Raw genomic sequence first — 12734 nt, 5'->3', positions numbered from 1 at the left:
ATGGCCTCCATACTGATGTCTTAAGAGAACTCCCTCCCGCCTCCAGTCACTACCGCTTACGTGTGATTTGGACTCCTTCCCACTGATTCCACCAAACTTGCAGGGTGACAAATGAAGCCCCAACTCCACCCCATGGCCACTAGTGGCCTTTTGGAAGCCCTGTCCCTAGTAATTTGGAGGTGGAGGTTATTTCCACAGGCCCGATCAGCCAACCTTAAGGTGCTCTGAACATGACCCACCCTTGGCTTCCAATCCCCACACTTTGCAATGTTAGTATCCACCTTCTTAAAGGTTGGTGGCCAAAGCTCACATGCCTGTGGCCCTGGAGTAGCACCCAGATGTGTCACGAGTACAAAGTCTATGAGAAATGAAAAATGTCAAAGACAAAGAAATGAAAACTCAGTTTCTGTTTTAATGGTTGCGTCAGGGAAGGATTTGTTTAGCCACAGCATTTTCCTGGGCTTCTCATCAACCTCAGGGAACTTGAGTGCGGGAGTCACGTGGTGTTTGGGCGTTGGCCAACTCCACCCTGGTATGGCTTGGGTCAGTTTCCACAGCCACTGTGCCAGGTGCATATGACTTCTGTAACTCCCCAGTTGTCTACCTAGTAAAACGCTCAGCAGGGATTGAGAGGCCAGGTTGAGTTTCAGGTATTCATCTGCCTTTCTCTTGAGTCTTGTGGGGCTAGTGCTGGAACTGACTTCACAGTGCTGTTTATCTGTGATCACTGGCCTCCACAGATGGCTGCAGAAACAAGTCACAAGAAAGAATACCTGTCAGCATGGCTGGAGTCCAGAATTATCTTTAGGAGAAACCCCAAATGGCCCAGAAAACTCTAGACATGTATGCCTACACACACACACACACTCTCTCTCTCTCTCTCTCTCTCTCTCTCTCTCTCTCTCACTGTCACAGGGTGTGTTTTAAGGGCACAAGTGAATCAAAATGTCGGATGTTTGATCTTCACCTGTTCATGAGTCTATTTCTGAAATCTTTGTTTTGGTTCAATGACACACATTTGTCAATTGCTCTTTCTATTTCCAATCCTTACAGTGAATTTGGGTATTCAGTATGAGAAGACCCCTGTCATATATTCCTGCACATTTTCTCTTCAAAATAACTCTAGGGCATGGCCTTCCAGGTTCACACACATTCACATTCTTGTTGTGATTTATGTTGGGATTGCACTAAATTCATAGATTAATTTAGAGTACAGTGGGCACCATTTCTTTTTTCTTTTAATTTCCATGAAAGGCTTTAAAGAAGGCCACAAAGAAAAATAAAAGCATCAAACCTCGATAATATTTCATTCAAATGGAAGAGTAGAGTTGGAAGAGCATGCTCAGATGTCACCTTTACCATTACTATGATCCAGGGATAAAAATGAACCTTTCAACCTTCGTTACATGTCATTACATGTTCATTTCATACTTAGTAACTCCATAATTTCTTGTTTGTGTGATACATTAGTTAATTGACATTTACCCCTTTAAGCAGTTTTTTTTAAAGAGAGAGAGAGAGAGAGAGAGAGAGAGAGAGAGAGAGAGAGAGAGAGAGAGAGAGAGAAGAGAGAGAGAGAGAATTTTTTAGCTTTCAGTGGACACAACATCTTTGTTTGTATATGTGGTGCTGAGGATGGAATCCAGGCCGCACGCATGCCAGGCGAGCGCACTACCGCTTGGGCCACATCCCCAGCCCCCCTTTAAGCAGTTTTTATGCAAAGAGATTTATCTCACATTGAGTCAAATTCCTCCCCAGCTGTCTCCTATTCTCAGACTCCTAACTTTGTAAAGTACAATGATTATTTTAAGCTACTGCAGTAGTGACCTAGTCTGAACGCTATGTCAGTTCTCTGGAAAAGTTCTTTGACTTTGAGGCTACATAATGTGCCCCAGAAAAGATGTACAATATTTTTTGGGGAAATAAAAAGCATCTTGAAGTATGTGATTGCTTTGAGTGGGCACCATTTCAAGAATTAGTCTTCCTTTACAGAACAAAAGGATAATTTAAAATATTATTTTAATATGAGTATACAATCAATGTAACTCCACATCATGTTCATCCACAAGATTGGGATCCTACTTAATAATATTTCAAGATGCACTCTATTGTCATGTATATCTAAACCAATAAAAATGCATTTATATAAATAAATTAATTATTCTTTTAGTGCCCAAACAGGAAGCTCTTAAAAGTCACATGTGTATTTTCCTTATTGTATTCATAGATGCTTCATTACGTTTTTTGACCGAAGGCCCAGAGGATTTTTGTTTCTCTTCTATTGTGTAATTATTAGAAGGTTATGCATTTTCAATGCATTTCAGTGATATCAGACAAGCTCCTCTGGCCCACTTTCTGGGCCATGACCTTGGTTTTCTAGCAAGGTGATTCCTTGAAAAGAGAAAGACAATCTGCCACTTCCTTTGTTAACCAAATACCCCACACCAAATTGTTGTTCTTCTCCAATTAGTTGTAAGCACCCATCTCAGCTATCAGAGGGGGCTTATGGGTTTCTTTGTGCACTACAAGGAAACCTGGACCATGAAGCCTTCCCTGCCAGTCAAGGAAAGAAACGTGTGACCTGGGTCCCTCTTATAAGCATCAGTTCCCTTGGTGATGCATGAAACAGAGGAGGCCACCTGTGTGGGGACAAGCTGCCTATTCCCAGAAGAGTCATTTTAGCTCACAGCCTGGTCCTCACCCTTGGCCCTGTGACAGCCTACAGGAATCCACATCCTACCTCTAGAAGATGTCCACCTGTGTCATTCCTTAATGCTAACAGTACACTTGTTCTACACCAGAGACCTGGAAGGTACCTTGGCTTCAGAAGGGTGACTCTTCATCTCAACACCCAATGTTTCTCCATCTAAACACCCACTGATGTGAATGGAGTCTTATAAAAGCAGTGACTGCACAATCATGACCAAGTCTGTTCCAGAGGTTGACAACTGTGGCATTCCACCAGGAACTAAGCTCCTGATTGAAACAGAAGACTGAACAACTGAGCATTGCCCAGGGGCCCTGTTGAGATGTCATGGATGTGGTGAGGCACACAGGTCTGTTGGGAAGATTTTGGACACAGACCTGTTCTCAGAAGGTCTGTTGGGAAGATTTGGCACAAGCCAGGGAAAAGTTCTGAGGATGAGGAAACACAGGTTCTACCAAGGGAATAGCTAATGCAGATGTTCCCATATCCAGAGAGTGTCTGCCTGCTTTCATGGCCCCTTCCACGCACCTAGTCATCACTGAACCAGGAAGAGCTCAGGGGCAGGGGAGGCCAGTATGTAGATCCCACCAACTTCTGTGGTTCCAAGGTTCCAAGGCCCATTGTGCCTCACGAAGACTTTCATGAGGCTTAACCAATAAGGTTCTGGGACTCAGAGAACCTGAGTGAACCACGGAGACAGAGACAGTGGCCTCTCACTACTTATCCTGGTTGCCTCTCGCTCTGCTCCGCATCACAGCTGCCTCTCACTCCTTATCCTTATCTTATCTCGTCCTCAATAACTCTCTTCCAGAGAAACCACGGTGGTCTGACAGGTAAGACATCCTGACATAACTGGATACAATGGCATCTTTTGGGCCACCACCCACATCATCTATGTGGTGACTCCCAACCCTGCTGGGTACTGGGGAGAGGGCAGGGGACAGCTGTTCCTTCCAACTGATAGACTCTCCAGAGGGAAGTGGGTAGGGGCCCAGGCTGTGGATAGCACATTCTCACCTCCCATCTCAGCTCTGGGTCACCAGGGATGAACCCTTTCATCTCTTCTAAAAACCAAACACTGAGAACACCTTGGGCACCTACTTCTGGCCTTGGTACTTTGTCACATTCAAGCCAAGTACTGCTCTAGGCTTCTGGGGGTGAGTCATGGGCAGCTCTCTGTGGCAGTGGGGCTGGCAGTGGAGTGCAGGCTGGTGGGAGACGTGTTTTGAGCTGTTTTGGACTCTGTCTGCTCTGTTGGTGGCCAGTTCTGAGCTCTCAGGGCAGACCTGGCCTTGCGAGGGCTACCTGCCCTCTCCTGATTCCTCACTGTTGTCCTAGCCCTGGCTTTTTGCCCTTCCAGACCTGAAACAGGTTTGTCAGTACTTAGTTCCTGGCCTCAGATCCCTTCCTTCCTGAGATGTCTGTGGTGGTTTCTTTTTAACTCTGTCCTTGGCAGATTCAGGGAGCAAGTCAGACAAGTTGCTGCCTTCACCAAACTTGGAATGAAGCGGAATTGGCCAAGGGAGCTCACAGTTACCATACAGCATGAAGGGTCCCATCAGTCAGGCAGTCAGAAAGATTCGTGAGAACTCTCACATTTAGCCATTGAAATGGGTCGTGAAAAGGCGTCAATGGAACAGAAAACAGACACTAGGTATAGACCCATTTATATGACAGAAAGAAAGAACTGATAAAGTTGGTACCGCCAATCAGAGGATGCCCCAAACCTATCTCTTACAACCATTGCTGGATGGCGCTCTGTGTGTGTGTGTGTGTGTGTGTGTGTGTGTGTGTGTGTGTGTGTGTGTAAGAGAGTGAGAAGAGAAGACCTTTGGTCCTGTTGATCATGGAGGTTTATCTTTTTCAGGCTTTATCAGTTGTGCTGTCTTCGTGAAGCCATTGGTAGAGTCCACCGGTCATGGACAAAGAAAATGCCATGGATACTTCCACCCCACCTGACCCGAACATGGTGGAGAAGACAGATCCACAGTTCAAACCCCGTGGGGCCTCCAACAACATACTGACCTATTTAATCAATAGACAACTGGGGAGGCCCAGATATGATGTAGACCTGTCCAAGTGGGTGTGGATGCTCACATGAGCTACCCCACAGTGGAGTGGCCTTTGCCAAAGTGTCATTTTGTCATGGGACTCCCCTATTCATCTTTATTTGGAACTGTATATTTGGAAAAAATTACAACAAACCTTACCCATGTTTGATCCAATAATTAATTTGTGCTTAACTCCTTTTGGTTTCGTGTATGTTGTTTGTCATAGTCGCCTTGGGTTACAGTGTACAGGGGATCCCAACCATCTCAACACTCCATGCAGGGGCTTTCAGACTGAGAGGAATGGTGACATCATTCTGCCCATCACATCTTATCTACCATTAATTTGAATACATGTGAAGGCATACCTTTATAGGACTTGGACACTCAATATTGAAGACTCGTCCCAAATCATTTGGAGAGACATTTAAAATAATCCCATGTAAAACCTAATGGCTTGCCCTGATGAGAATGAGCCAGGGATTGGACATGAGACAAACTGGTGGATAAATGCCTGGACTTTCATTTCTAATTCATTGCTAAGTCTTTCCTTCCTCTTCTACTCTCCCAATGCATGGAATCTCCCTTTCCTTACCCATGAGCACTGATTGCTCTGCTCCAGCAACGCTTGGCTGTGGGGAGAGCGAGGAGGAAGCACTAAAGCTAAAGGAAGATCAGGGATGCTAGAGTGACACATCAGAGGAGGAGGAGATAGCCAGCCCCCTATACTCCATGGTCATCCAAGTGCAAAGAAAATTTATCATAGTGAGCATCATGTTGCAACAGGGAGACATTGTAGCATGATTCCATTGAGGGAAAGAAGCAAGCAGGTCAGAGGTGAGTGCTGGATGGTGATAAAGGCAATAAAAAGCATTGGAGCAGGGCTTACACATGTAAAGGGTTCCACGCTACCACAGCAGAAGCTTCTGGTGGAAGTCTGTTCTCAGCTCAGTGGGACCTCAGGGCTTTTTGTGCAACTCCTCCACATCTAGTGGCTAGTTTCACAGTCTCTGTGCATGGAGCCGTAGCCTTCCTCCACACTTCAAGTTTTCCTCATTCACAAACAGTGGTGCTTCCCTTGTGACAACTGCTGGGATTACAGCCTGTAACACAAAAGACAGAATCCCAAGTCCTAATGGAGTTTGGCTACTGTCACTGCTTCTAAGCATTCTGATCCATGGAGCAGCTCCTGGGAGAGAAAGGGGCATTGGGAACTGTTGTAGCTGCAGGTCTCTGGGAAAGTCCTCCTTCCAAAGCAGCCCCATACCCTGTGGGAATCACAGAGAAGTCTGAAGTGGGAGATACATGGACTGTGGATTCTGCCACCTCCTACTGGAGTCTCCATTTTGACCAACATGGAAGCATGTTCCCTGAGAGCAACAGTGGATTTGGTCAGCCCAGTCTGGTTGTGAATCAGTCACAGCCCTGATTTCATATTCTCTCTGGACAGAGGGAATTATTTAGCCTCTGGGGAGCATCAGTTGTGGGGGTGGATATGTTCCCTTCACCTTTGTAAATGGCACAGCCCAGAATGCACTTGCTTTCATAGGCAGGCCCAGCACAGCTGCCCTTTAAACCTTTTGCCTCAGAGATATGTTAATTTTAAGGCTGTTTGCTATAATTTGGGAGGCAAGTCCCCATCATCTCACCCTCATCAGGGAAGCATCCTGGTTTCCCTAGAGGACTCGGGAAGCAGGAAGTTGCAGGTTGGGTTAAATATGTGTTTTCAGCAAATGGAACAAAAATAACATGAAGATATGAACAGATGTCACCACAATTTTTTGAAGTTCCAGAGCTTCCAAATAGCATGCTAGAGATGGGTCTAGATGGGCTGATAGGGATGCAACCATGGAAAAAAGAAAAATAATGATATTGAGCAGAGGTTGGCAAACTATTAAACTATTAACTATGGTCCAAATCTGGCCTGTTCCCTGCTCTCCCCCACACCCACCCAACCCCAGGGAACCTCCATCACTTAGCTATATCCCCAGCCCTTTTTATTTTTTAGAGACAAGATCTCACTAATTTGCTAACACTGGCCTTGAACTTGGGATCTCCTTGCCTCAGCCTCCCTAGTCACCAGGATTATAGGGTTGTGCCATCATGCCTGAATCTGGTTTGTTTTAAAGAGATTATTGTGACCTAATTAATACAACATGTAATTCACCATTTTAGGGTGTACATTGCAATAATATTTAATATAGCTACAGCACTGTGTCTCCATCACCACTGACCATTTTACAGTATTTTTGCTTATTATAAAAAACCCTAGTACACATTGCTTGTTACTACCTATTCCTCCTGCTCATTTTGTAAATCAATTTTGCTATAACATGACCACATCATTCATTTTCTTGATGTCCATTGCTGATTTGGCACCACAATGACAAAGCAGTTACCACAGAAACCATATGGTTCTTCAAAAATTAACTTGTCCCCCCTCATGCCACTAGTTAGCATAGTGTCCCCCATATGTGTTCCTCTTCCCACAGATTATCTGGAATGCTATTATGGGTGTGGGACTAGGTAAACAAATGGCAGCAGTGACATGTAGGTTGTTACTATGAACCTCACTCCATCCTAGCATGCAGCTTCATAGTGGTCACAGGGAATCATTTTTCCACTGAACCTAGTATGAATCAAAACTGTTAAAAAAAAAAAAAAGACTGCAGGAAAGAAAGAGAGGGGGGGGGCAGCTCATCAGTAATATAGGTCCCAATGGAGATTAGAACTATCTTCCACTTACAGCCTAGGGAAGTTATAGGGGAGTGAGGGAGTGGGGGAATTTTTGCAGTTAGGACATTGCTAGTGCGCTGTCTGGGAAGGGTCCTTGTGGTCATTACTTTCATTCTTTGTGGTAGTCACTGTTCCATGTCAGAACAAGGTGTTTCTCAGGGTATCAGTCCCAGATAATAATTCTCTTTCTTTGTGTAATGATGGAGTATTGTTTGGGGTTTGGGTCAGTGTGGGTCAGAGTGACTGTGGGGTGAGAGTTATTCTACAATGAAAAATGTTTCAAAATGGCCTTGCCTAGGTTGAGTTCTCCCTAACAAAAACTTCATCTTAAGTTACAGACAATTCATGCCAAGACACATGCCCTAGGGCCACTTATGGGTCCCAATCCAATATTCCTGTCCCTGAACATGAAGTGAGTGTGGAAACTGCCAACCTATATCCACTAAATCTATCAGAGAGGCTCATTAGGATCACTTGATACAACACAAAACAGCAAAACCTCAGAAGAATAGCTACAGATGACATGATCTTATATTTAGAAGCCCAAAAAACTCCTCCAGAAGACTTCTAGACCCATAAATGTATTTAGCAAAGTAGCAAAATATTAGACCAACACTTATAAATTAATCACATTCCTATACTCCAATGATGAATATCCTGAAAGAGAAATTTGGAAAACTATCCCATTCACAATAGCCTTTAAAAATACTTGGGAATCAATCTAACAAGAGAGGTGAAGGACCTCTACAATGAAAAACATAGAACATTAAAGAAAGAAACTAAATAGGACTTTATTTATTTATTTTTATTTTTATGTTTTAAAGAGAGAGAGAGGAAAGAGAGAGAGAGAGAGAATTTTTTTAATATTATTTTTTAGTTTTCGGCAGACACAACATCTTTGTTTGTGTGTGGTGCTAAGGATCGAACCCGGGCCACACGCATGCCAGGCGAGAGCGCTACCGCTTGAGCCACATCCCCAGCCCCTAAATAGGACTTTAAAAGGTGGAAAGATCTCCCATGTTCTTGGATAGGCAGAATTAATATTGTCAATACGGCCATACTGCCAACGTAATTCCCATTAAAATTCTATTGATGACCAGGCATGGTGGCACATGCCTGTAATCCTAGCAACTTGGGAGTCTGAGGCAAGAGGATCACAACTTCAAAGCCAGCCTCAATAACTTGTGAAGCCGAAGCAACTAAGTGAGACCCTATCTCTAAATAAAATACAATAAGGGCTGGGGATGTGGTTCAGTGGTTAAGTACTCCTGGGTTCAGTCCCAGCCCCCAAACAAAACAAAAAACAATATTCTAATAACATTCTTCATAGAAATAGAAAAAGCAGTCACAAAATTCATCTGAAAAAATAAGAGATCCAGAGTAGCCAAAGCAATCCTTAGCAAAAAAAGTGAAGCAGAAGGCATCACAATATCAGACCTCAAATTATACTATAGAGCTATGGTAAAAACAAAACAAAACAATAACAACAAACAAAAACCTGGCATGGTACTGGCACAAAAATAGGCATGAAGACCAATAGAATAGAAGATACAGAGACAAACCTACATAAATACAGTTGTCTGGTCATAGGCAAAGGTGTCAAAAAACATATGTTGGAAAAAAGATAGCCTTTTTAATAAATGCAGAATGAAATTTAACCCCTATCTCTCACCCTGCACAAAAGTCAACTCAAAGTAGATCAAAGACCTAGGAGTCAGACCTGAAACCCTGCACCTACTAGAAGAAAATGTAGGCCCAACTCCCCAATTTGTTGGCAAAGGTACTGACTTCCTTAACAAGATTGCTAAAGTGCAAGAAATAAAATAAAAATCAATAAGTGGGCTGGCATTAAATTAAAAAGCTTCTTCATGACAAAGGAAACAAAAGCTTGAAGAGAGAGCCCACAGGATGAAGAAGGTCTTTGCCACCTGCTCTTCAGTTACGGTATTAATATCCAGAACATACAAAAATTCAAGAAACTTTATACCGGAAAAACAATCCAATTCATAAATGGGCAAAAGAACTAAATTGACACTTCTCAAAAAAAGAAATATATGGCCAAGAAATATATGAAAAAAATGCTCAACATCTATAACAATTAGGAAAATGGAAATCAAAACTACATTGAGATTTTGTTTCACTCCAGTCAGAATAGCAATTATCAAGAATACAAATAGTAATAAATGTTGGTAAGGATGTGGGGGAAAAGGTATAGTCATATATTGTTGGTGGGACTGCAAATTAGTGCAACCACTCTGGGAAGCAGTATGGAGATTCCTCAGAAAACTAGGAATAGAACCGCCATATGACCCAGGTATCCCACTCCTTGGTAATGCAGTCACATCAATGTTTATTGCAGCACAATTTACAATAGCCAAACTTTGGAACCAACCTAGGTGCCTTTCAACAGATGAATGAAGAAAACGTGGTAGCTGGGAGTGATGGCACATGTTTGTAATCCCAGTGGTTCAAGAGACTGATGCAGGAGGAACTTGTGATCCTCCTGCCTTAGTGGGCTCCTAAGCAACTTAGTGAGACCCTGTCTCAAAATAAAACATAAAAATGGGTGGGGATGTTGTTCAGTGGTTATGCACCCTTGGGTTCCCTGGGTTTAATCACTGGTACCAAAAAAATAAAAGGAAATGTGGCATATACACCCAATGGAGTATTACTCAGTCATAAAGAAGAATGAAATTATGATATTTGCAAGTAAATGGATGGAAATGATGACTATCATGTTAAGTGAAATAAGCCAGACCCCAAAAGCAAAGGTCAAATCTTTTCTCTGATATGTGGAAGCTAATTCAAATAAGGGAGAAAGTACAAAAAGAAAAGAGAGAGCAAAGAAAAAAAAGGAGAGGGAATTTCATCAAAATAGAGGAAAGATAAGTAAAATAGACAAAAAAGATTGAGGAGAATGAAGAAGGGGTGGGAAAAGGGAAGAAGAGTGGAATGAATCTGATCAAATTTTCATATGTGCATGCATGGAAGTGGTATAGTGAGCACTGGCAGCAGGTGTATCCACAATGCTCTAATTAAAAAAAAAAAGTAAACTGCAAATGGAGTGAAGAGGGATCAATGGAGTGGAGGGAGGGGAGGGAATGGAATGAAATGGAGGGTAGTGCTGAGGACTGAATTGGAACCACTTATATTCCACAATTTTGTGATAATGGGAGCAAGTCCTAGCAAGAGACCAGCGCCCCCTGCTGGTGATGGTCAAGATCGATGCATCCTGTCACAGCACCAATTGTTAGGGTGAGCTGTACAGTTTGTTTATAGCTGTTTCTCTAACAAAAAGTACATAACTTCCATTCAAGGGCAGGGAAATATTAATTATCCAGCACCACACTCTAAGTCTACAAATTTTTTGGAATGTCCCTGACCAGGGGTAGTTTATGATTAGTTGAGACTCCTTTGCAAATCATACAAAATCAACCTAAACTGGATGAAGGGGTAATATGAAACTTACTGATGCCCATAAGCAAATAATCCAGCTTATGGCTAGTTTTGGTTTTCAGTGGGTTCCTATGTTCTTTGACATACATCTATCATTGCTTGCATATGTGTGTGTGTGTGTTTGTGTGTATTTGTGCGCGCACGAGCGCGCCTACACATACATGGGCACATGTGTACAAGAGGCTCATTTTGAATAATCCCTGCCTCAACCTTGGAATCAGTCATTTATCCACTCAGTCTCTGGAACTAGAAAAACAGCATGGTTTTGCTTGATGGTTCCACAGGAATCTAAGAATTGATTGCTTGATCTTAGAATCTTTATTCCCATTCCTCTTGAAAGATGGACACAGTCATGTTGCCTAAGTTCTCAAGTTTTCCTTTGCACCCCTCAAATCATTAAAGACAATTTCCCAGGGATGAGGAGAGGAAAAGAAGAGACATTGAGAAATGAAATTGATCAAATTATGTTATGTGCATGTGCAAACACATAACAACAAATGTCACTACTCTGGATTATTATAATGTACTACTACTACTTCTACTATTAGTACTACTACTACTACTAATAATAAACTGTTCTGCAGAGAATTATTGGAGAAAGGAGCCAAAGAAGGGTGCTAAGAACCTGTTGCAGGGGGAGAAGCATAGCAGGCTTATATGAGATGTAAGGAGGAGAAGATGTAAAGGCATGGAAGGTGGAAGGTGAGAGAAAGAACTCTCTGCTAGTGGCAGAAAGACTCCCTGCAATAGGAAAATTCAAGGAGGAGGATAGAAGAGGGAACAATGGGAATTTCCACGTCACCTGGAGACCCTGCCTTCTCCTTTTTCTCTGGGATCCTATAGGGAAGGCAACCTTTCACCTCTACCTTCTTACAGTTTTTCAGCTGAGCTTGACAATTAAATTGATGTAACACAGATAAGCTGGTGAAAAGCATACAAATTTATTTCACATATTTTATATGACAGAAAGTACTCACAAAGAACAAAACTCCACCAGGGGTACATCTGTATTCCCAGCCATTCAGGAGGATGAGGCAGGAGGATCACAAATTCAAGGCCAGCTTCAGAAATTTAGTGCGACCCTGTCTCAAAAATAAAAAATAAAATTGGTTTACAGGACACTCATCTTTCCAGCCATAACAATTCAAAGGAAGTGGTACACATCCAATATAAGGACCAGAGGAATCTGGCTTCAACAGTAATTGTGGGATTTCTGTGGTGATGCCTTGGAAATAACCCAAGCTCAAAGTCCCTAATTCCCAAAAGAGATGCCTCAGACTGAATTCAGGGCAGTGGTTACAGGACCTAAATCTCTCCTCTCTTACACAATAGCAAATATGGGACAGACCACTTCTCTTCTAAAAGACTGCCCATTCAAATGTATCCTCCATCACTTTCACCCTGACAATCTAAAAAAAAAAAAGAACAACCCAGAAAACAAACAAAAAAACTGACTCATTTTCTATTGCAATACTATTTGACTCCAATATTGACTCAAATATGAGCTAAGAGATTCAGAATAGTGGCCTCCAAATGGTAGCCAAAATTATGATATCATTCTGCAGAAAATGGATGGAACCAGAGACCATCATGTTAAGTGAAGTAAGTCAAACTTGGAAGGTCTAGGGTTGTATGTTTTCTCTCATATACAGAAGCTAGAAAGGAAAAAGAAAAAGAAAGTGGCCAGAGGTGGAGGGTGTCCCATGAAAATCAAAGGGATATCAGTAGAGAAAAGGAACCAAGTGGTGGGAGGCAGGGAGGGAGGGAGGAAGTGTTGGGAGTGATAT

At 42.6% G+C, this 12734-nt stretch overlaps 2 long non-coding RNA genes across 2 annotated transcripts; one reads left to right on the top strand and one right to left on the bottom strand.

The window, feature by feature from the left end:
- Window positions 1-405: 405 nt before the first annotated feature.
- LOC144371608 (uncharacterized) lies at window positions 406-12532 on the bottom strand. Its single transcript, XR_013431575.1, has 3 exons — window positions 11925-12532; window positions 5645-5858; window positions 406-744 (listed from the first exon to the last, which is right to left on the bottom strand). It is a non-coding gene; the product is annotated as an uncharacterized LOC144371608 (long non-coding RNA).
- LOC144371607 (uncharacterized) lies at window positions 1053-4954 on the top strand. The gene is made up of 2 exons (XR_013431574.1): window positions 1053-3056; window positions 4575-4954. It is a non-coding gene; the product is annotated as an uncharacterized LOC144371607 (long non-coding RNA).
- Window positions 12533-12734: the final 202 nt, after the last annotated feature.

Source organism: Ictidomys tridecemlineatus, chromosome X, assembly GCF_052094955.1.
Source record: "Ictidomys tridecemlineatus isolate mIctTri1 chromosome X, mIctTri1.hap1, whole genome shotgun sequence".
Taxonomy (NCBI): Eukaryota; Metazoa; Chordata; class Mammalia; order Rodentia; family Sciuridae; genus Ictidomys; species Ictidomys tridecemlineatus.
Note: the sequence above shows the minus strand (reverse complement) of the source record. Positions and strands in the feature narration are given on the sequence as shown.